The 24,363-nt window shown below is 43.8% G+C and overlaps 1 protein-coding gene and 1 long non-coding RNA gene across 3 annotated transcripts in view; one reads left to right on the forward strand and one right to left on the reverse strand.

Annotated features, from left to right (window-relative positions):
• Positions 1-24,363, forward strand: part of MSRA (methionine sulfoxide reductase A) — a 256,046-nt gene that overhangs the window by 175,352 nt on the left and 56,331 nt on the right. The gene's annotated exons all lie outside the window — the stretch shown is intronic.
• Positions 17,817-19,413, reverse strand: LOC108504939. Its single transcript, XR_001877320.1, has 3 exons — positions 19,348-19,413; positions 18,603-18,682; positions 17,817-18,002 (listed from the first exon to the last, which is right to left on the reverse strand). It is a non-coding gene; the product is annotated as an uncharacterized LOC108504939 (long non-coding RNA).

A 24,363-nucleotide genomic window follows, 5' to 3' on the forward strand; every position in this document is an offset into this window, starting at 1 on the left:
ATTTGCCTTTATTCTTTGTTCCTAGATGGATAAATTTTAGGTTGCACCTTCCTAGATGTAGAATTTGGGGTTTCAGTGTGTTCTTAGGAGCTCAAAGATGCAGTTTGAGCACCCTGGTGTTACCAGTGTTTGCTGAAACTCTGACCTTCATGTGATCTTCTAATTGCACCAGCACTAATTTTATAATTATTTCTAAGCCTTGATCACTGCCCTTCATAATTCTGGTGAAAGTCCATCTTAATCCAGTTATCATTCCCCATATTAATACCATATAGCACTTCTTTTTTAATTAAAATGATTATGTGATATTAAACACAAAATGTTCACTGCTTTGTATCTACAGAGTTTCCTGTGCCAGCTGAACTTGTAATGGCATCAGAGACAGATGTTGGGTTTATATTTGACCTGTTTTCTACAAAAACATGTTGATTGACACTAATTATATTCCTTTCCAATTGAATGTCATTTTTTGGGGGTTGTTTTTGTTTTTAACCACGTACAAATTCACAGTGGTGTGTGTGTTATGTTACTTTTGAAGTGCTACAGGGAACTGGTGCTCATTGCCTCTTCTAGAATATTCAATATTAACCACCTTTTATGTGAAACCCACATTTTTCTAAAAAAAAGTTGAAAAATTAGACAACTTTGGGTTTATTAACCAGTTCTTTGCACTGAAGGACTCCCAACTGGAAACTTCAAGGCTTGTTGTTTGCATTCCTTAACAAAGTATCCCATTTTATTTTTATTAAATATGGAAAATACGATATTTACCCCACTTATATTTCTCAGAAATGGCTGATGGTTGTCTGTAAAAAAAAAAAACAAAACTGTAAAATTTATTTACTCCAGCAAATTCAACTTAGTTACAACTTTCAGCCCAAAACACGAAGAAAAGAAACAGCCAAGGAAAAATTCTGAACAAACAGAGGAGTTAGAAAATCACATACTTCCACATGCACACACAAATGTGCACTTTTAATTCCATCATTTCACTTTCTGTAATATTTTTTATTTTTATCTCAATCAGCTATATATATCCTGGATGGTTATTTTTCATCCAGCTCCTCTTGCCATTATATATATATATGTGGTTGCTGTTTTATGTGCCAACAACCATAGGAAATTTATTCCCCCATTATCCCATGATATATTATTATAGGAAAAGCCTTCAGTGCGAAACGAGGGGATTTTCCAGGGCTGGAGGAAAACCTGATTTCTTTCATTGCCCTCTAGTGGGCTCAAAGCACTTGTGCAAGGGCAGGGAATGAGGAGCTTTTCCCTTCTCTTTGTGCAACACAAACCTCCGGGTTTCTCAGAATTCGAACTATTTTTCCATATTTGTCTAATTCATAAAACACCGTTTCATCTCTCAGCTAAAGCAGAATTATAATCCCGGTGTTTATAAATTAGGACCAAAGGGGATACTGTGCTTTTGATATTTTGTTACAGAAAACTGAAAATGCACGTTTTCTGTGTCAAACATTATTTACCAAGTGAGTTTTGGGAGGGACATTTAAATACATAAAGGCTGGAGAAGGAGGTACCACGTTTTAGGCATCATTTTCTGCTGTTGTTGCTGTGTATAACTGTGAATTCATCACACAGCCCAGCTGAAGGGGGGCTTGGAAAACGTTTCACCCCATTTATTTGTGATTTGTCATGGGGTCCTAGAATGGTTTAGGTTGGAAGGGACCTTAAAGATCCTTTATTTCCACCCCCTACCATGGGCAGGGGCACCTTCCACTGGACCAGGTTGCTCCAGTTCTCAGTTTATGAACAAAAAGAACGTGAGTTCACCCCTTCCCCCCAATTTCATTGTGTGATAATGTTTCAACAAATATGTTAGACAGTGAATTAGACACACACAAGACATATCAAGGGGAGGAAGGAAGGGGGGATAATGCTTGTGCTGGGAAAAGATCATAATATTAAGAACGGCCTTTTTTGAATTAAGAAAGCAAAACAAAACTTGAGGCAAAGATATTAATTTTCAGCAGGAAGATCAGAGGAAATCAAACACTCCTCCAGACTGGTTGGTACTAATTTTTACTCTGAGTAAACACACAATGCATGGCTGGATTATGGCTTTTTAGTATTAAAAATTAGTGACTTTTGGATGGAAAATGCCTGTTTGGTGTATGTTGACTTCATACAATGTTATATTTCTCTACTATCCTGGGAAGGGAGGAGAGGAAAAAGCTCTTTAGGGTGTTTTTGGAATGACAGCAGAATTCTGTCTCAGAGAGTTGTTTTAGGTCAGGCATTAATTTATACCACGAGAAAATCACAGTTTTCATGAGAGGGCAGAGCACGAGGGACTCAAGCACCTGTGCCAAAGAGATGGGAGCACATTTTTTTAGAGTCATAGGGTAGTTTAGGTTGGAAAAGCCCTCTAAGGTCATCAAGTCCAACCATTCTCCAGCACTGCCAAGGCCACCACTAACCCATGTCCCCAAGTGCCACATCCACGTGGCTTTTAAGTAAAAGTCCCTTCAGGTTTGGGGACTCCACCACTGCCCTGGGCAGCCTGTTCAGTGCCTGACCACCCCTTCAGTGAAGAATTGCTCCTGTTATCCAATTTAAACCTCTCCTGGTGCAACTCGGAGCACCATTTCCTTTTGTCGTAGTGATGGATTCACTATCCACAAACCTTGGTTCTCTGTCCACTCATGTGATGGGCATCACATTTGCTGTCTGCCAGTGGATTGGCATCTCCTTGGTTAGCCAGGACTGCTGATAAATGATGGGAAGTGGCTCAGTGAGCACTTCCACCAGCTCCCTCAGCACCCTTGGGTGGATCCCATCTGGCCCTGTGGAATTTTGTGTCAAAGTCCTGTAGCAGGTCACTGACCATTTTCCATTGGATTCTGGACCTTCATTCTGCTCCTTGTTTCTGTCTTCCAGCTCAGGGGGTTGGGTACCCAGAGACAACTGGTCTGACTATTAAAGACTGAGGGAAAAACAGCATCAAGTACCTCCACCTGTTCCTCATCCCTTGGCATTTTATTTTCCCTGCCTCCAGTACAGGATGGAGGTTTGTATGTCCCTGTTTGCGGATGTGCATTGAGAGCACGGGGAAAAAATATTGCAGCTTTGCACTTTCCTTCAGGAATGACTCACTCCCTCTGCTGGGAACATTTAATTCTGAATGTGTGATGCTGCTTTCCCTCCTCCTCCTCCTCCTCCTCTTGCATCCACCCCCCTCACCACATTCACATTCATCTTGCTCCGTGTGACATCTGCTCCGTGTGCTGCAGAGCAGCACTTTGGTTTCTATGGCAGCTGCTGTAGCCAGTGGACCCATGGATGGGGAGGGAGAGGAGGAAGAAAATTCCCAAAGAGGCTGGATTCAGGTGCATGGTGGTCATTCACCCTTGGCCAGAGGGTTGGGATGTGTGTGGAGAGCGTTTTTCCAAGGGGAGGTCTCTCCCATGGCAGCCATCCGTGGTCCAGAGTGATTTCCTTTCTTCTCCTGTGAGAAGAAGGACAGCAGTGAAATGCAGAGTGTGAAGAGCAGCAGGTTGTGTGTTTGGTTGAACTTCACTCCATGTTTCCTTTTGCTCTGTTAGGTCTCCAGTTTTGCAGCAAATGCTCCTCAGCTTCTGCCTCTCTGAGGGTGAAAATGTAGATGCCAAACCTGAGATATTATAATTAAGTGTCTATTTATAACATAGTTTGTCATTAGAATTACCATGTCATTTTTAAAACAAGGGAGGATAATGCCAGTTCACAATCTACACCTATAACTGTTGTTTCTTTTTTTATTGTTATTTTAAGCACAGTTCTTCTTTGATTTGTTCTGGCTGTGAATTCATTAAGAGGCCTGAATTAACATCCTGCCACATCGGCTGGGGCTTCTTCAGTCCTCCGTCCCCCCAGGTATAAACACCAGGATTCTGAGCTACCTCACTTCAGCTACAGGGAACTGGATAAAATACAGAGCCCACTTCTTCATTTTTATATATTCTTTCTATAGTGGAATCAGAACATGGTTTTGAAACAGTTGAAAAACCCACGTGGCAGCATCGTGGCTCATGTGCCACCGCTTGTCGTGGAACGTCCTGTATTCGGGATCAATCCATCATTTATCAGCAATCCTGGCTAACTGGAGAGAACCCAGCTGAGTGGGAACCAGCAAATGTGATCCCCATTTAGAGCTTTTAACCTAAAAAGCCAGGTTTGTCCAGCCCTGGCACAGCTGCCCAGGGCAGTGGTGGAGTCCCTATCCCTGGAGGGATTTAAAAGCCACATGGATGTGAAACTTGGAGACATGGGTTAGTGGTGGCCTTGGCAGTGCTGGGGGAATGGCTGACCTCAATGATCTGAGAGGGCTTTTCCAACCTAAATAATTCTGTGATTCCTTTATCTTAAACCATTACAAAGAGATATTTAATTTGGAGCAGTTTGTTCACGGGGGATGAAACCAGCAGGAACTGGGATTCACTGGTGAAATATGAACTTGGAAAATCACAGAGTCCCAGAATGGTTTGGATTGGAAGGGACCTTAAAGATCATCTTGTTCCAACCCCCTGCCAGGGGCAGGGACACTTGTGAGAAAAAAGGCTGTCAGAGATGAATGTCCCTCCTGTTTCCCAATCCTGGTGTCAGGAAGGTTGTACATCCCCAGTGTGTGGGGTGCGAGCACACGGATGATCCTGAGCTTTGACACGTCTTCACAGGGCCAGGCACTGCCTTGGTGAGGGGAATTTAGTGTTGGATGTACTTTGGAGAACTCTGGAGAGTTCTTTTTATAGCAGATGAAGAAATCCTTTTTAGGTCCTTGCTTCTTTTACATCTTTTCTTTGAACAATACTTTTTGTTCCGTTGTCTGTAACCCTCAGGATTTCAGGTGCCGAGGCCAAGTGTTTCTCCTTATGTGAACATTTTGCATCTTCAGGCCTGTCTGCTGTACTCTGAGTGATCCTATTATCTAGCAGTGCCTCTACCTTGCATCTTTTCTTTATCCATTTTGTCAGTTATTCCCATATAATCTTTCCTGGAGTCTTCAGCAGCAATCCAGACCTCAGATTCCCCTCAGCCTGTTTTAAGTAGCTGTCAATGACACGATGCATCCTCTAAAACTCAGTTGAAGTCTGATGTGTGTGGTGCTCTGGTGCTGTTCTAAAATAGCACAAATTAAGTGTTATTAGGAAAAAAAGTCATGGAAAATTATGGCAAAAGAAGACCTTTTATCAGGCTGCTTAGGACCTCTGATTTTCTCCCAGTTTTAAAGTGCTGCTTGTCTGCCTGTTCTACCCTTGATCTTGCTCTTGTTCCCATATGCTGTATGGACCCTCCTCCAGTTACATGGAAATTCCAGCCATCTTTAAAGACATTTCTTTTCTATTTATTATTAATAGTCCTTATAAACACATTTTTTCTTTTCTTTTTCCCTTTAGTTTATGAGCAAAGAGGCTTCACAGCCTTCAAACTGACTCAGCTCTGAACTTAATCCCTTGAGGTGTCACATAGGATAGCAAAATCCTATCCTGGCCTTCTAAAGGAAGGAAAAAAAAGTTAGATGTTCCTAATAAAGTTAGATGTTCCTAAAAGAAGATGAAGTTATCTGGATCCTCCTCCTCACTTACAGAGGGCACAGTAGACTCCACCTATTTTATATTATCCCATAATTGTGCATTTCATTGCTATAACCTCAACTGGAAATTATTTTTGGAGCTAAAATTGTCCCACATTTTCCATTATTTGGCCTTTTTTCACCAGTTGTTTGGTTTTTCTTTCTTGAGATCCATCAGTTTATGACTTATGTGTCTACATATTTATCAATGTTAGAAGATAATATTAAAAAAGGGATTAGCACGTAGCAATGATCTATTAAATAGTGTAATTCATCTTTGTGCAGAGACCATCATTAATTTAATTTGTTTAATTAAAGTAGCCCATTAAAGTGGATTTAGTTGCTGGCATCAAACCACTCCTGGCTTCCTTTTTGTTACTGGGACATAATATTATCCAAGGTCTCAACAACTTCACCATTTTGCTAATTGAGTCAGAGGTTCAATTTGAAATTAGCATTGCTGGGAAGGAGAAACAAATCAAATAGAGAACCCAGTTAGCATTTAAGGCTTAAAACGGGGGTTTTCCTTATTTCCCTTTTAGTGGATGTGAGCAGGAGGTCAGGTTGTTATGTGAACATTAAAAAATGTCATCCCCTGACCTGCTGAATTCCTGACAGTGCCTCGTGTTTGTGCTGACAGGAAAAAGCAAACAAAACAAAATGAAAAGGTAATGAGGTAGAGCACAGAGGGGATGTGAAATCTTCCCCTCAGAAAGCTCTGCAATGTTTATTAATGCTGCTGCTTCAATGGAAAAATGCAACCTGCAAAAAAAAAATGCCACCGAGTATTTTTCCATTTCAACTTGTACTTTTTGGAATTTGCCCATGGTAGAGAAAACAAAAATGAAATAACTCCATCTCTGAGCATAAAAAACACAAACTATTTCGTGGTAAGCAGGTTTTATTTCTAGTGGGGCTTTGAAACACTGTGCCTGGATTGCAGGAAGTCCAGTTGTACCCCTTTGGTGAAGTCTTTATTGCTAATAATTATCATAGAATCATGGAATGGTTTGGATTGGAAGGGCATTAGAGGGGCCCTTGTTTCAACCCCCTGCCATGGGCAGGGGCACCTTCCACTATCCCAAGTTGCTCCAAGCCCCATCCAACCTGGCCTTGGACACTTCCAGGGATGGGGCAGCCACAGCTTCTCTGGGCAACCTGTGCCAGGGTCTCACCACAGCCAAGAATTTCTTCTCAATATCCCATCTATCCCTGCCCTCTGGCAGTGGGAAGCCATTCCCCATTGTCTTGTCCCTCCATCCCTTGTCCCAGGTCCCTCTCCAGTTCTCTTGGAGCCCCTTAAGGCACTGGAAGGGGCTCTAAGGTCACCCTGGAGCCTTGTCTTCCCCAGACTGAACACCCCCAGCTCTCCCAGCCTGGCTCCTGAGCAGAGGGGCTCCAGCCCTTGGAGCATCTCTGTGGCCTCCTCTGGACTCACTCCAGCAGCTCCATTATAGCCCTCACCTTCCCCATGGCTTTTCTTTCCTTCTCCATGGCTGTTCTGGCTTTCCCTTCTCCCGCAATGGTCGCTCTTTGTTTTGACTTTGTGCTGCATGAAAGTGAAACCCCCAAACCCTTTTTTTCTCTACAAAAATCCAGTGCATGCCCGTGCTCTGGGCTGGCTGATCCACCCTGGATGATCTACATGAGTTCTTAAAGCTTGAACACGAGGGGCCAATGACTTGGTAATTCTGTAGGAGATGCTGGTGGAAATACTTGGTTGCCTGAAGTGGCACCGGGTGCAGTTTGAGGTGCTTCAGGATATCTGAGACATTCCTATGGGGCTGTGAGGGCAAAAGGATCTGAAGAAGTCCTGTGACTTCTGAATCAGCAACTGGAGATCAAAGCAAAGTATCTGAATTTAGGCAGCTGGATCCAAGCTGCAGTTTACCAGCAGACACCTCTGCTGTCATCCAGAATAGAACTACAGTTAACGTGGAGTGAGCTACAGTTAAACAAGTCTCTTGGGCCCCCTCTTTGGGCTCTTTTATCCTCTGTTCTGGATCCCAGTGAAATCCAGGCTGATAATGGTGTGCTGGCCCAGGTCCAGGTGCTGCCCTGGCCTGTGCCCGCTCCTCTTTGTTGCTGTGGTCACTGACGTGGTTTCAGCCTTGTCTCACTAACAAGCTCCAAAGCCATGCCCAGGAGAGATCCTGGGGTGACAAGGTGACGGTTCTCAAGAGGCAGTTTCAGTGTGACTGGACCATTGGGAGCAGGAGAGTCTGGTTCCTTGGATGTGAGCCCAGCCCTGCCTGGCCTTGGACTGCACAGTGAATAATGAATGACTCAGCACACTCTGTCTTCCAGCATGAATGAAGCCATTCCCCTGCAAGAATCACTTCTGTCAATGAGAAGGAGTTACAGTGTTTCCTTTGATTATGAGAAAATCAAGGAATACTCTTTTCCAGTGTTTTTTTTTTAAAATAACCCACCTTGCTCAGCAACTCACTTGGTAAAGTCACAATTGCTATTTCATTCTAAAATGAATTTTGACTCTTTCAGTTGAGTAAAAGAGATTTATTTCCAATATTTCACTCAGGTGGGTGTTTTCTTGCCTGTTGAGAAAATTCATGGAAATATTTAGCAAAAAACAGTGTCATGACTTTCTCTGGTGGTTGGAGATTTTCAGTGCTCCAAGCGGTGACAAGGGGCAGGACCATTGGATGGGGCTTGGAGAAACCTGGTCTAGTGAAAGGTGTCCCTGCCCATGGCAGGGAGTTGGACTAGATGAGCTTTAAAGGTCCCTTCCAACTCAAACCAACACCAAACCATCCTGTGATTCCAGACCATTCAGTGATTCCATGACCTGGGGACACTTCTGGGTGACACTGAGGCACTGGGTGACACTGTGTAAATCTGGGATTTATCAGATTTTTTATTTATTATTTTCTGTAGACCTGGAGAATAGGAAGTCTTTGATGAGAAAAGACCGTGATTTGTCATCCAGCAAACAGGCTGAGCAAGAAAAAATGTTTTTTCCTAGAAACAGGAAAGAAGTAAATATCAGGGAGAGGGGCAAAAGCTGTTTAAGGTGAAGAACAATGTTAGCACAAATCCAGGTGGATATGAATTGCCCATCTTTACATTTGGGTTGGGAAATGAGATGTTTTATAATCATTAGAGCAGCTGGGTTCACAAACAGAATAGAAGAGGTAGAAAATCTGACAATTCATGCAACGGTGCTTGCAAAGTTCATGAAAGGATCTGTGTGAGCTTCCAGTGGCAGGAAACCGAATTGGATAACAAGGGAGGAGGTCTTCCAGACCCGTGGCCACATCAGTGCAAAGTGTTACTATTTTATGAACTCATTTGTCCTCATTTTCCCCCTGTTTTAAAAGAGCTGGGACTGCATTAAGCCATTATACATTTACAGATTCATTGGAAAATCCATAATTTTGGTCATCGATATTCAACTTTCCTGCACCTTGTGGCCCAACCTGTTTGTGTGTCCCACTGCTCGGGGCTGTTTGTGTAACGTCACAGGGTGCAAAATCAGATGTACCAAAAAGCTGTGATTACAGAAAATAAGCAAATTCTGTGGCCAGGGAATACTCTGAGGAGTAGGCACTGGAAGGGGCTCTAAAATCTCCCTGGATCCTTCTCTCCTCCAGATGAAACCCCCCCAGCTCTCCCAGCCTGGCTCCAGAGCAGAGGGGCTCCAGCCCTCGGAGCATCTTCATGGTCCTCCTCTGGGCTCAATCCATCAGGTTATATACAAGTATATGTAAATATATATATTTATTTATCTTATTTTTACCATTCCCATATGTCAGGTAAGTTCATAAAATTGAATCTGATGAAAGATGAGGTAGAGGGACCCCTAAAATTTGGAAAGACATCTCATACACTTAAGTTCATTTCGGTCCTTTGTAATCAGTATGCAAACTTGGGCAATAACCAAGAATAAGTTGACAAAAAAATAGTGTAAAAATATTTTTGGTATTTATACAAGCTAACCTAAACAGAAAGTCCTGATTTTTAAGTTCAGGTGTTTTGATTGTCAAACTATCAAAGAGACACTATGTCCTGAGAGCCAACCAGCTCACCAATAAATTATAGATGTAGAATTTGTTTCCACCACTGAATTTAAACTGAATACAGATCACAAGGAGCTAAAAGGCTGAAATCAACCTTTTCAGGTATTGAATAAATAGAATAAAAAGGAGTATTCATGGAGTAACTGCCAAACAGGCTGTGAATGGATGCAAAAGGGGTTTTAGATCTTTTGAACAGATCCTTTTTCCACTTTCAGGCTCCATTTTTGCGAAGACAAGTCCTAGATGTTGGTGATCCACAGTTGCTGCAGGACCAGAACTTTCCTGTCAGGAACCATATTTAATTTGGATGATCAGTGTATCCGAAAACACTCCTGAATATTGCAGCACAACCCTGATGTGCAGAACTGGATTACAAATCCACTTTGATATTTTTATTTTAACCAGGTTAATTATTGCTTTGATTATGGAGCTGGAATTGCCATCTGTCACAAGCTCTGTGGGATGACCCAGCTTATTTTGGCTTCATGTTTTCCTGCATATAATGTTTATTATTCCCAAAATAATATAATGTGAGACATTTACTATCATCCTGGGACAGCTTGTCATGGAATGGCTTTCTCCTCATCACACTGCACTGGTAATGCAATTCCATTTTCATGTGCCACTGTTAGGCTGTGAACTACAGGATATTATATTGTGCATAGTTTAGAGATAGGGAAAAAGGCTGCATCTGACTGATATATCTGTTTAATTAATATTATTTCCATGTAAGGAATGTGTAACAGTTAGTCAGGAGGTTTCTGGAAAGCTGAGAAAAGAGGATGTTAACACCAGATTAAAATATCTTCGTTGGCTTGAGGATCCTCCTCAGATCTGTCACAAAACATCCTTCTTCTCCAGTACATTGGGAAGCTGGAAGATCAAAGCTGGTGCTGACAAGGTGAAGCACTGGAAGAGGCTCCCGGAGAAGCTGTGGCTGCTCCATCCCTGGAAGTGTTCAAGGCCAGGTTGGACGGGGCCTGGAGCAACCTGGGCTAGTGGAAGTTGTCCCTACCCATGGCAGGGGGTGGAACCAGATGATCTTCCAAGTCCTTTCCAACCCAACCCATTCCATGATTCTCTGATTCTCTGGCCCTATTACAAGGGAAAAGGCGTAAACACATCCAATTTTGTTTGAGGCTTTGCAGATAGAAGGGAATATTTAATTATCATCCCAAACTGAAAGCACTTCCAGGTGAGAAAACAAAATATGTGGAAATATCACTAAATAAACAGGCAGCTGTATTATCCCATAGCTTGAGTCTTAGTTAAGCTTGGGCTCTAATTCTGGGGGAATATATTCCCATTAGTAGCCTTGCTATGGCCAGAACTAGTGCGAGAAGTTTCAAGCTCCTTGCTATGTAAAGTTTGGGGAAAAACTTCACATTCTGGGCCAGTGTTAAATTAAAGGCTCATTTTACACACTGGCAAGTTAATACAGTGACCCCACCAAAGCCTTGTGCAGGCATTTCCTCTGAAAAATAGGCAGAGGAAATCTGTGGGATGTGCCACATTTACCTGTTTACTGCTGAAAAGTCCCTCCATGTCTCCACGTGCCATCCCACCCAGTCACTCCTTCCTTCCTCTGGCTTTTCCTTGGCATTTTTTGATCCAGAACCAATAAAGGATATTTAAACCCAAGATATGTGTGGGGAACAACTTCAGAAGTCTCAAATTATTTTTCCCTGGTGTTTCATGCTAACCTGATCGACCCTAAAGGAGAGGGCCAGGGTGTTGCCTCCTTTTTCAGTTTATTGAAGTGATGCTGATGCAAATCCTTCTGACCATTTCCAAACACATAAAAAGGAGGAAAATAAAAGAAGAAGAATTAATTGCCTTCAGCCCAAGCTTTCATGATGAGCTGTACCACAGGCAATGAATAAAGTGCACAGGATTTCAAGCTCCAGGAGATGGGAGATCAGAAAAAAACCCTTTGTTTTGGGTTTTTTTAAACCTCTTTTCACAGTTTTCCTGTGGAACATGCTACAAACAAGCTTCAAACCCTGGCTTGCCACCCTTTTCAATTAAATTCCCATCAAAACCACAAATAGAAAAATCAATGTGGTTCGTTCAGCGTGTCTAAAGTTCCTCAAATGCAGCCTGAAAAAGGACAGACTGACAGTGGGTTCTTTTCCCCTCCATTGTTTCGCGAACAATTTAAAAACTCAGATGTTTTAGAGTCTCACCTCCAAAGCTTGAAATAAAATTGGAAGCTTGTTTTCCTCCTCTTCACACATTGTCCAGTGGAAGGTGTCCCCCTTGGAAGAGGGGTTGGAATGAGACGATGTTAAAGCCCCCTTTCAACCCAAACCATTCTGTAAGTCTGTGATTGAACATGATTTCTTAGAAACCACCTGCTTCTGTCTCCATGTGAGCGTGTTTTTCCCAGCTGTGCTTCCAGGACGACACCAGTAAAAGCAAATTCCTCCTTGGGCAGCAGTGCCTGGACCTGCCAAACCTGCCTCGAGCGTGTGGGGCCGATAAGCTCCGCAGGCCCCTCCAGCCATGCCCGAGGCTGCGCTTCCAAGTCCTGAGCTCTTTCCGAGGGGGAACCTCAGAGGATGCTCAGGAAGATTTGTAATTTCAGATGAGGTGGTGGGATCGGGTCCCTGGAGCATTGGAGATGCTTTTGCTGACCCGTCTTTGCCGGCGGGTGCAGCGGCAGAGGCGGATTGTGAGCCCAGCTGCTGCATCAGCATCATTTTAATTAAATATATATTGCTTTATTTAGCTCTGTGGATGGCATGGGCTCTGTTATTGCTTTCAGTGAAGGGCTGGAATGCAAATGGAGAGGATTTAAGTGGAAACAGCAAAGGGTGGTGCTATAGCAGGAGCAAACATCTAAATGAAACACGGAGAAGAGTCGAGACTCGGTGATGTTGCTGCTGATGGCAAACCTGGTTGAAATGTGAATTCCCCCGTCCTCTTAACTCCTCGTGTGCACACAAATGGCATTCCCAGCTCCTTGGGAGCCTGCAGAGTGTTAGCACAGGCACCAGGGTGTTTGGGCAGCGTTGTTAAAGCAGCATTAGTATGCAGGGAGATGCTCCTCACTCTGCTAAATCACTCTGCGAAGGGGGACTGCTCCCGCTTTGTTATGACAGTGCTTCTGAGGCAAGACTAATAAGACTTAAAAGCAGAGCTAAATTAGGGAGATGGGAGATGAAGGCAGGGGTAGAGACTGAACTGGGCTGATGGAAAAGCGTGGGCTGGTGGGAAAGGCAGGGAGAGAAGGAATGTAGACTAGGAGAGGCCTGAGGGAGTCAGGCCACGTGAACAGGGCACAAGAGTCTGAGCAGGGACTGAAGCTTGTTCTGGGTCTGGCATAATAAAGATGGTTGAAATGTCAGCATTAAAAACTCAAAAATGAAAAAAAAAACCTACCAAAACTTACAAAAGAAGATCCAGTGAAGTCATGCTCTCAGGTGGGATTCCTGTTCAGACCTAGGAGTTGGACTCGATGATCCATGTGAGTCCCTTCCAACTCAGGATATTCTGTGATTCTATGAGACATGAGAAACAGAAGAGAAATGAAGAGGATGAAATACAGAAAAAGAAAGAAATTGCTGGAAAATTGAAATATTTCTGTTAGAAGGAGAGAACATTCAAATCATCTCCTTTTTTTTTTTTTTTTTTTTCCTACAGACTTTAGCTTAGGAATTCTTCTAACCAAACAGAACACTGCTGTCCTGGGCCTACATGGGATTTTTTAACACTTGCCAAATGGTGTCTGTGAGCTTGTAACAGATGTAAAAGATTATTTCCCAAATCTGCAAGAATTGTCACTTTGCACTTGCAAAGTGAAGACGCCTTGACTGGAAGTACAGGAAGGATGAATTATGCATGGAAAGTGCTGCCTGGCTATTTTTAATGGTGCATGGGCATAGTCTGGAATATGATTTGTTTCCTCCGTTTGTGTTTAAGAGGGGAGTGAGTGAGGAAAGAATGAGAAGGTGAACAGGGAAATCCGCCTCAAAAACACGTGCTGAGGTTTCCTGGTGACAGAGGCACCAGCCCAGCACTGCAGAGCAATAGTGCTCCGTGAGGAGCTAAAATCAGGAATAAAATGTTAGGAACTTTATGGGATCATGGAATGGTTCGGGTTGGAAGGGACTTAAAGACCATGATGAAGATGAAGATGTACTTGCTTGAGCAATTTGGGTGCTTAGAGGAGTCTGAAAGAAAGAATTTCAAGCAGAGAACACGTTCAGGTTGTAGCTCCAGTACATCACAGTGCATATGAACATGAATGATTAGAGTGGTAAAGTCACAATTAGTATTTCATTCCAAATTGAATTTTGACTCCCTCAGTTGAGTAAAACAGGTTTTTTTCCAATATTTCTGTTATACTTTGTAGACAATGTGAGGCAGCTCAGAAAACAAATTATTTTTTATTAGAAAATATCGATATTATCAAGGTTTGTGTGCTTGTTTTTGTGAATTGAAAAATTATTTGGCATTTTGTGTGTGTGTGAAAGGACAGAGATATCCTGAGGGAGGGAGGATTTGTGCATCCTGCCCAGTTTATGATGGCTGTGAGTTTGCTCCCCAGCCCTAATTCCTTGATGATCCTGGTGAGATGGGATCTCCAGCCCTCACACAGTGTTATTCCCTGATGGGAGGTGATCCCATCAGAGAAGCTTTCATGGCAAATAGCAAATATTTCGTAGATTTTAGTGGATTTTAGAAGAGAAAGTTGACTGAGGCAGCACAAAGAGCAGGAAGCAAAGGTTGGTTTGGGATTCCCTCCAGCATCCAGTGATGAACTGGACCTTGATGTGGGTTTCCCTTGATTAATTCTTCCACTCTTCAGGAGACCACAATGGCCTCTCAGCATCCTCTGGTTTTCCTCTCGCTTTTTTGTCAGCTCAGCCACTGGGAATATCCTGCTTGACACTGATATTTGCATGAGCTGGTGTTATATTGATACTTTGCTCTTTAATAACTATATGAATTTATCATCAGTGGAGATGGAGATGGGGGTAGTTGGAAGAATTTGTGGTTAGAGAGGTGAAAAGGCCCTCCAGACAGTCCATGTGCTCTGTGGGAATACCCCCACTGAATACATGATGGCTTTGTCTTCTGCTTCTGGAGAAAAGGAGGCTCGAGGGGACCTTCTCTCTCTCTCCTCCCAGGTAATGAGCGACAGGGCGAGAGGAAATGGCCTCAAGTTGTGGCAGAGGAGGTTTAGGTTGGATATTGGGAACAATTTCTTCACTGAAAGGGTTGTCCAGCCCTGGCACAGCTACCCAGGGCAGTGGTGGAGTCCCCATCCCTGCAGGGATTTCAAAGCCATGTGGATGTGGCACTTGGGGACATGGGGCAGTGGTGACCTGGGCAGTGCTGGGGGATGGTTGGACTCAATGATCTTGGAGAGTTTTCCAACCTAAATATTCTATGTAAAATCACATTCTTGACAGGAGTCAGGAAGTCACGTTCCGGGCTAAAATTACGTTAAAATGTTGGCATCCCAACAGCTTTCTGAATGAAAAGTGAAATCAAGATTTGTTTAAATTTTGGAAACGTGGTTCCTACCATGTGTTTGCAATTGTGACTTTTTGCCCGTTGACTCCAATTTTGGGTTGTGGACCGGGAGATCTGTGTTTTGTACGTTCACAAATGTCTCTTGGTTCCTTGGAGAAAAATCTTCTTTGTATCATGGCAGCAGAATGCTGGGTTTGTGTGGTTTATATACTTATACATCCTGTGCACTACTGTGGAAATCTGGGCTGATGGAAGGTGTCCCTTCCCATGGCAGGGGGTGGAACAAGATGAGCTTTAAGGTCCCTTCCAACCTAAACCCTTCTGGGATTCCATGAGATCACGGTGACCCCGTGCAGCCAAATCATCAACCAATATAAATAATCACAGCTCTGGTGTTTTCCAGGCATTCCCTTTGTCCTGTGCTGAGAAAACGACCCATATCCTTTCAAACGTGCTGTAGTAACAAACTCAGATCCCAATCCTGCTTTCAGCAAACTCAGGAGACTTTTTGCAAATGGCTTAAATGGTTCCTGAGGAGGCCCAGATCTTACAGCTTTCCTTATGTGCTGCTTGCAGTTTTAAGGTTTGGGAATATGTTAACCTAGCTGGGAGGAGAAGGGGAAAAGGCAGCAGTGCTGCTCTTCATCTGTGGAAGTACATTTGTTGGGTAGGCTGTGTTCTTTTACTGCTTTCCTCAAATGCCATTTTGTAACAGTAAAACGCTCCCTAAAAATACTAAAATATTTTTAGTTGTCGAGTACAAATCAGATTGAGCTGCACATTTCCCTCGTGAGTAAAAGTGATGAGTTTGTGTTCATTAACTCGGGGCCATCTGGTGCAGACATGCTGCAGTCTGTGAATCAAACATGCAGCAAACTCCAGGGATCAGAATAACCACCAGACCCAGGCTGGGGGGGGAGGAGGCTTGGGGGCAGAGGAAGAGGGTGGTGGACTATAGATTTCACTCTTTTAAAAATTAACTCTGCTCTTAATGTTGCACTATTGTAAAACTGTGTCCCAGGCCCCTTGGTGACACTTTGAGTCGCGTTCAGGGTGCTTGTCTGCCATTAAAGTGATGGTACCTGTCATCCCAACTGGTTTTGTGTGCAAAAATGACTGAATAGCTCTGTTTCTCTGAATTTATAAATAATGCATCTTGAGGGTTCAGCTACACAGATGCAACTAAAAAATAAATCTAAGCAGTTTTTCTGGGTCCGCACTGGTGGAAGTCAGTGGTGTTTTCACTTATGGTGTAACTAGAGCAGATTTCAGAGTGTTTTGTAGAAAACTTTGAAAAAATAAGTTGTAGCTGGAGGCTCTGATTCCATCTTAAGGGCCTTTTACAAGCTAAATGATTCTTCTTTTTCCCTGTGAGGGTGGTGAGGCCCTGGCACAGGTTGCCCAGAGAAGCTGTGGCTGCCCCATCCCTGGAAGTCCAAGGCCAGTTTGTATGGGGCTTGGAGCAACTTGGGATGGTGGGAGGTGTCCCTGCCATGGCAGGGGGTGGAATGAGATGAGCTTTGAGGTCCTTTCCAACCCAAACCAGTCTGTGGTTCTGTGATTCCATGAAATCTGCTTCTATTACCAACCTGACAGCCTTTATACGTGTCTCACCCAAATGTCCCAAAATTCCTGCCTCTCCTGTTTATGATTTTTTCAGGGCTCTGCCTTCATCTTTTCCAATCTCCTGCCTGTCACGGGTTGCAGCCATATCTGGGTGGTCCCAAGAGGGGAGGAAGAGCCAGTTTTAAGCCTGAAAATGTTGTGAGATGATCCAAAGTCACCAGACTCCACCCACAAACCTGTATAACTTTCTAAGTTCATCACAGAATTTTTCAGGTTGAAAAAGCCCTCTAAGGTCATCAAGTCCAGCCATTCTTCCAGCACTGCCAAGCCCACCACAAACCATATCCCCAAGGCCACCTTTACATGTCTTTGAGAGCCATAAATTCCATGGCTGTTGTTGGTAATTTTTGAGTTGTTTCAGTGGTACCTCACAGGGTTTTGCCCAGGACAGGGATCACTCCCTGAGTATATCCAAGGTGCTTGATGCCTGTGTTTGGGCAACTAGTTAAACCCCCAGAGCCTTTAGAGCTTTTCTGCTGACCAAAGATGTGGATATTTGCTTTGGGAGGACTTGAATTGCTCTCTGGACTCCACTGGGTGCGGTTGAGTTGCCAAAACATATAAATCAAGTGCTGTTAAAGATGGTTAAAGGTATCTGGGATGTCCATGGAAAGCTGACAGAAATGGCTGGTACCCACAGGAGATTAAAGCCATGGGAATGGTAGTCAGGGGCTGGACAAGATTCCCTGTGGCATCTCAAGTAATGCCAATGGATCCCTATGTTTAGGCACGAAGCTGTGCCAGGGGAGGTTTAGGATGGATCTCAGGAAAAGCTTCTTCCCCCAGAGGGTGGTTGGGCACTGACCAGGCTCCCCAGGGCAGTGGTCACTTCCCAAGGCTGCCAGAGCTCCAGGAGTGTTCGAACAACGCTCTCAGGAACATGGTGGGATTGTTGGGGTGTTCTGTGCAGGGCCAGGGGTTGGACTGGATGATCCTTGTGGTCCCTTCCAACTCAGGATATTCTTTTATTCTACGAACCATATCCTGAAGTGAGACTTTATTATCTTTAAAGGGGGCTTAGAAACCTTTTGTAAATCCCCCAGCCAAAGTTTCTGGAGGAGAATCCCATTTCATTTATTTTATTAGATGTCCTGAGGTGTAAGTTGTATTCTTTGCATCTGTCATGCATCCACTGGCTCTTTGCCTGAAAGTTGTGTTCATTCCTGCAAAAGATGAGATGCTGTGTCTCCTTCCTGATCCAGGTGCAATCCCTGGATGGGGACTGGAGGCCAGCTTTTCCTATGGGTTTTGGCTTTTCCATGGGCCACTACTGCAGTTGTCTGTAAATGAGGAATGAACCAGCTGAAACCCAGGATGAAATCAGGAGACAGAAGATTCAGATCCATAGTCTATCACTGACTTAATACAAAAAAACAAGTTTAAAAGATCTATTATTAATATCTGAAGAGAGAGCAGCAGTTAGTGATCACTTCTGAACAAAGATCGTGTTTCCATGACAATACCCCCATCACTGGATAATCCATATACCATAAGCTTGTCTGTCCTGCTGGGAGGTATTTTGGCATTTCTTTCCAGAAAAATTCTGAAACTCAGAGTTATGCCTTTGAAAAAAGTTGTGTTTTATTTAAAGATTCCCGTTCTTTTCATCACTCTCTTAAATGACTGGCATTAATGGGCCCCAGTCAAAGGGGATAATGGTGCTGCACAGCCCCCTTGTTTCCTTCCTCTGTCCTCTTTGAGTCTCCTCATCAAAATGACCATCCCTGTTCTCTTTTCTTAATTTCCTGCCTGGATGCAGCCCCTCTGCTCTCCCATTAAGGGCAGTTTTGTGAATGACATCTTTGAAAGCCCATCATAGCTTTCATTTGCCTGCGAGGGAAATGGCTGCTTACTCATATCCTTTGGGAAATGGAGTTTACCTTCCAAAGAAGCCTCTTTTTTCAGTACTTTGTACCAGAGTTTTTGCAAATTTCTCCATTGGCTGCTCCTTTGGGCACCTCTAGGAAGAGAAACACATGTACCTGCTCATTTAAGCAAGATATTGAGTGACATTCAGGCTCTAATAGCTCATTTTTCGAGTAACTTTTTCCGTAGGATGAGGTGATTTTTTGTCATCCTCTACTAAAAGATGCTTCAAAGTTTCACTGGTTTATTTCTCTGTAGGGCTGCTTTTCCTCCTTCAGTCTCATGGTGTTTCAATTTGAGTGTTTGGATTTTGGATGTTGATAAAATTCTGATTCTGATGCTATTTTTATCACATGTATGTTACTTTAGCTCCCTAGCACCCGAGAGAAAGGCTGGAGCTGTGTCAGGGGAGGTTTAGGTTGGATCTCAGGGAAAGGTTCTTTCCTAGAGGGTGGTTGGGCACTGAACAGGCTCCCCAGGGCAGTGGGCACGGCCCCAAGGCTGCCAGAGCTCCAGGAGTGTTTGGACAACACTCTCAGGGACATGGTGGGATTGCTGGGATATCCTGTGCAGGGCCAGGAGTTGGACTGGATGGTCCTTGTGGGTCCCTTCCAGCTCAGGATATTCTGTGATTCCATGATCCTTTTATACTCAATTTATGCCTTCTTTGCACAGCAAAAGTTCACAACAAGCTTCAGCAAAGATGAAGAGCAGGTGCAGAGTTTGTGCTGAAAGAGAAGTCAATGTTCATTACAGCACCTGACTTTACATTTCTTTGAGAAGACAGAATCACAGAATCACAGAATCATTGAGGCTGGAAAAGCCCTCTGAGGTCATAAAGTCCAACCATAACCCAGCACCACCATGTTCACCACTGAACCACATCCCCAAATGCCACAAAGACATTGATGTGAGCCAAGAGCACTCCAAAGATCTGACCCAGCAGAACTCCCAGCCTGGGAGCACATTGTGCCTCATCCACCAGGACCAGCAGTTCCTGCAATTTGCTCCCCACTTTTCCTTGCTGCAGTCCATGAGGCAGCTGTTTCCTTTTCATGAGATTATGTGGTGGGGTGCAATGCTCAGTCAGACAGAAATGCCTCAGCAAAGCCATTTCCAGTTTGTTTTTCATTGGGATGACTGAGAGAGGCTCACTTTTGCTTTCCAAGGGAGACTATGGAACTCCTGATCTGTGGGAGCAGAGATCTCAGGGGGTCGTAGTGGGTACAAGGTTATTTTCATAGACCTGCACTTGCCTTCTGTTCCTATTTCCTTTCAGAAACTGCATCTTGTGTGAGAGAATAAAAAGAAGGAATTTTATTCAGTCTATTGTCATTGTTATTAGTCTTATTCCATCCTTCCCTCTTTTCTCTCCATTAGCCCTGGGCATCCCTTTTGGAGTAGGAGGTGGCTTTTCCTACATCCCCTTAGTGGCTGAAAGAGCTCAGCCCCAATAAACTCATCAAAGTTCAGCCTCCTCAGTCGCTCTGGGGGTTTCCAGCACATTCCTCTGGAAGCTCACAGGGACAATGACTGTCACATGCTGTGCCAACGTCAGGGAGCGATGCCAACATGCCATGTCATGGAGTTATGGCACAATATGAACTGACAGGGCAGAGCCAGCCCATCCCCTGTAGAACCATGGCTGGGGTACAGCTGTGCTCTCACACTGGATATGTGGGAACAGTATTAATTTAAATGCTTTAATTCCATCTGGATCTTCTTGGCTTTATTCAGTGACTCCACAAGAGCCCTTCTTTGAGGCAGCGTAGCTGAACAACTCCATTTAATATGTTAAATAATCCAGTGCTGTGTGTTGGTCAGAAAAGAAGGATGAGGAAGTCCTAATTAATCAGATCTCTTCCTAATTGGCTGTGGCAAAGAGATTGCTCTTGGTGCCAAGGGCACACAGTGGTCGAGTTCCTGGCTTTGCCTAAATAAGACAGAGGCTGTTTCTGCAAGTGCTGTCCCGGATTTGTTTGGATTTGCTTGGAGGAGTCGGCAGCAGAATGTCAGGTAGATTAATCTTGGCTTCTGTACATCCTGTCTCAGAGTGTCATCCCTTTGCCTCCCATCCTCTTTGCCCAGGAGTTTGAGTGCAGCATTTTTAGCCTTGAATTTTGAACTGTTCTGATGAGGCTCCTGTGAAGCAAATGGAATTTGACTGGCAGCTCCGGAGCTCCAGTGAGTGAGTGAGTGGAATTAAATTGTTGACCGTGTGTCATTAAAGAAAGGAAAGAGGGATTTACAGTCTTAGCCATTAGTTTTCTTCATTTTTGTTCAGAAAACTTCTTAAATGACCTGGTTGGACAATATAAAAAGAGCAGCTTTACAGCATTTCAAAGCAATAAAACGTGATGTTGACCATTTCTGTTGGCAACTCATCTCACCTTGGTACTTTTGGATCACCTCTCTGGGCTAAATCTGCTCCCTTTGGTGGGGAAGAATCCAAAGCAAACGTGCTGGACAGGAGTGAGTTGTCAGCTGTGTGTGGGGGATAAATGGGGAACTCTGGGTGCTGTGATGTTGTGTCACTTAGAGAAAGCTCTGACTTTTTGGCCTTCTGAGCTTCTGCATTTCCAGTGCTTAAAGGAGCTCCAGGAGAGCTGGAGAGGGACTTGGGAGAAGGGCTGGAGGGACAAGACAAGGGGGAATGGCTTCCCACTGCCAGAGGGCAGGGAGAGATGGGATATGGGAAGGAATTGTTGTCTGTGAGGGTGGTGAGGCCCTGGCACAGGTTGCCCAGAGAATTTGCGGCTGCCCCATCCCTGGAAGTGTCCAAGGCCAAGTTGGATGGGGTTTGGAGCAACCTGGGCTAGTGGAAGGTGTCCCTGCTCATGGATAATCTTTAAGGTCCCTTCCAACCCAAACCATTCCATGATTCTATGATTTGGGAAATCACCCCAGGAAATACTTGGAGTTCTGCCCAGGCATTTGAGATGAGCGTTTGCCACCCCGTGTGCTGGGTGGGAGCAGCCCTTTGGCACAGCCACGAGCCCATCTGTACCAAAGAGGTCCTGTAGAGATGTCAGAGAGGAGGAGAGGGTCTGTCCCAGCCCAGCTCTGTGCCCAGAAGAAAACACCCCCCAGAGCCTTCAGGCTTGCGGGGTTACATCATTTTCCCGGTCTCACGGATAAAAAGCAGCAGCTTTTCTCTCACCCCAGCAGTGACACAAAAGACAGGACGGGGACAAGTGAGGAGGGGGAGACAGCATTGGTGGAAGAATGGCTGCAATCAGATGACAATGAGATTATATCAACTGTGTTGTGAAAGTTCTGATAATTAATTGTTTCTTGAACTGTGCAGCCTGTTTGTTTGATCTTCCTTCTGCATTTCTAAAGCGATGTATCATTTTATTTTCCTTCATCCTTTTTTTTTTTTTCCTTGTGAACCATATTTCTATACTTCAGACTTGATTTAGTAACCATAGCAATGAAATAAATGCATTGTCTTCATTTACAATGGTGTCTAAATAGGTGCTCAGCTCCCTGTAAGTCCTTTAACAAGGGATGGTTCCCTGCCACCACAATGAGGAGGCTCTGGGCGATGTTATTGAAATCATTTTCACTTTGATTTCATGACATCGAGTCCAAAAGTCTCTGAAAATGCATTTGTGGCTACTTCATTTCTCGAGAGTATATACATAGAAATATAAAACCAGAACTTTCCAGGGGGATTCTTTGTGGAAAGAGAGAACATGGTTGGCGTTATATCTTTCCAGATACAAAGAAATGCGTTAATACCTTTTATTTCCTTATGCTGCCCTCACATTTTCAATAACCCACAACTTTTTATAAGCAAAGAACAAAAAGAATGCAGGCTGACTTCTCTAAGAAAGGGTATGTACTCCTGTACTCCAGTCCTTACAGGAATGGATGTAAACTGTTTTCATTTCCTAAGGTTAAAAATAAAAGCTGCAAATGGGAAAAAAAAAAAAAGGAAGAAAAAAGGATGAAAAAAATTCTCCTTTTGTGTCCTTAACAGATTGGGTTTGCAGCTCAGTGGCAGAGACATGACTTCATTCACCTTTTGTATATTAATTCTGTTTGTCTAAGTCTTATGTAAACATAATTCAGACATTTTCTAGAACACAGACAGAGACTTCTGTACATTTGTGCTGCAGTGATGCTGTGGCCTCACAGCACTTGTAGGAGTTGGGCGTCACAGCTGAGCAGCTCTTTGCAACTTCTTTATTTTTTGATGGTCATATGGCACAGTCAGAGAATCATGGAATGGTTTGGGTGGGAAGGAACCCTAAAGATCATCCAGTTCCACCCTCTGCCATGGGCAGTGACGCCTTCCACTAGCCCAGGTTCCTCCAGCCTGGCCTTGGACACTTCCAGGGATCCAGGGGCAGCCACAGCTTCTCTGACAACCTGTGCCAGGGCCTCCCCACCCTCACAGAGAAAAATTCCTTCTCAATCTCTCATCTCTCCCTGCCCTCTGGCAGTGGGAAGCCATTCCCCCTTGTCCTGTCCCTCCATCCCTTGTCCCAAGTCCCTCTCCAGCTCTTTAGGCTCTGGGAGAGGCTCTGAAGTCTCCCTGAAGCCTTTTCTTCCCCTTTCACAATCAGAGAGTGCTGTTGTGGATCCACACTGGAATTACAGCATTTCCTCTGTGCATCCCATTCTTTCCCTGCCTCTTCCACAAGGAAAAATGCTGGACTAGTGTCAACACTGAATCCCACTCCAATAAATGCCAACTGTGTGTTGCTCCATTCACCATGAGCAGCTCTTGGATGGAGCAGTTACAGCCTCGGAGATTCAAATTTAAATCTTTCAGCTCCAGGCACATTCTCTAAAAGAAAAGGCTTATTATCCCTTTTACATATGGAGATTAGATTTCCAGGAAAAAGAAACTGGAAAGGATTGGAACCATCAGCAAATTAGAGACCTAAATTAGACTTCCCTGAAAATTTTGCACAGAAATATTTCTTGACCAAAAATGTGGTTTTTAACTGAGGGAAATTGTCTCATTAGGATGATTTTTTATCTCTGGGTAGTGATGCCTCTAAAAAAGTATATTTTAGACTGTTGATTGTGTATCTATATGTTGACATATGGCTGTGTGTATGTGCTGGATAAACAGCCATTATCTGGATTTTTGTTTTTTTTTTCATGACAGTTAAAAAAATCAGTGGGTAAGAATAGATTAAAATGTGATTCTCCTATTTGATTTGATCTGGGTTTTTCTGTGAAAGGAGGGAATTTTCCTACTGGCTCTACTTTTAAGAGTAATTCATAGCTTCTGGCCATTGCCTGTGTGTTATAAATGCCCAATTGCACAAGCCAGGTGCTGACTCTGGGCTTTTAAACTCTGTATCTCTCTACTAGACTAAATCAAGAAAAAAATCTCTTGCAAGTTCACGGCATGACTAACAGCAGGAAAGGTAATTTATCCATACCCTGGGGTTTGCAGGGAGCCTGAAAATTGAAAATGAAGCTCCCCCCCATGTCCTGGGGACTTCACTTCTGTGTTACCTGCCCATGGTACTTAAACAGTTTTCACCCGTGTCTAGTGGGGTTTGAGCCTTCCCTATAGCTGAGCTTTAGCTGGGGGTGCAGCAGAGTGAACTCTGCCTTTTGGGCACAGAGTGGGGACTTGGAGCCTGCCCTGGGTCTCTCCAAAGGCTGGTGTGTGTTGTCTTTGACTCAGAAGGAAAACCTTTTTATCTTAGGAAAACCTCTGAAACACTATTTCTTTTTATTTCTTCTTAATTCCTGCAGTGCTGGTTTAGATGACAGTGCAGGCAGTTCCTGCTAAAGGATAATGAG

Source organism: Lepidothrix coronata, unplaced genomic scaffold (assembly GCF_001604755.1).
Source record: "Lepidothrix coronata isolate B3197 unplaced genomic scaffold, Lepidothrix_coronata-1.0 Scaffold179, whole genome shotgun sequence".
Lineage (NCBI taxonomy): Eukaryota > Metazoa > Chordata > Aves > Passeriformes > Pipridae > Lepidothrix > Lepidothrix coronata.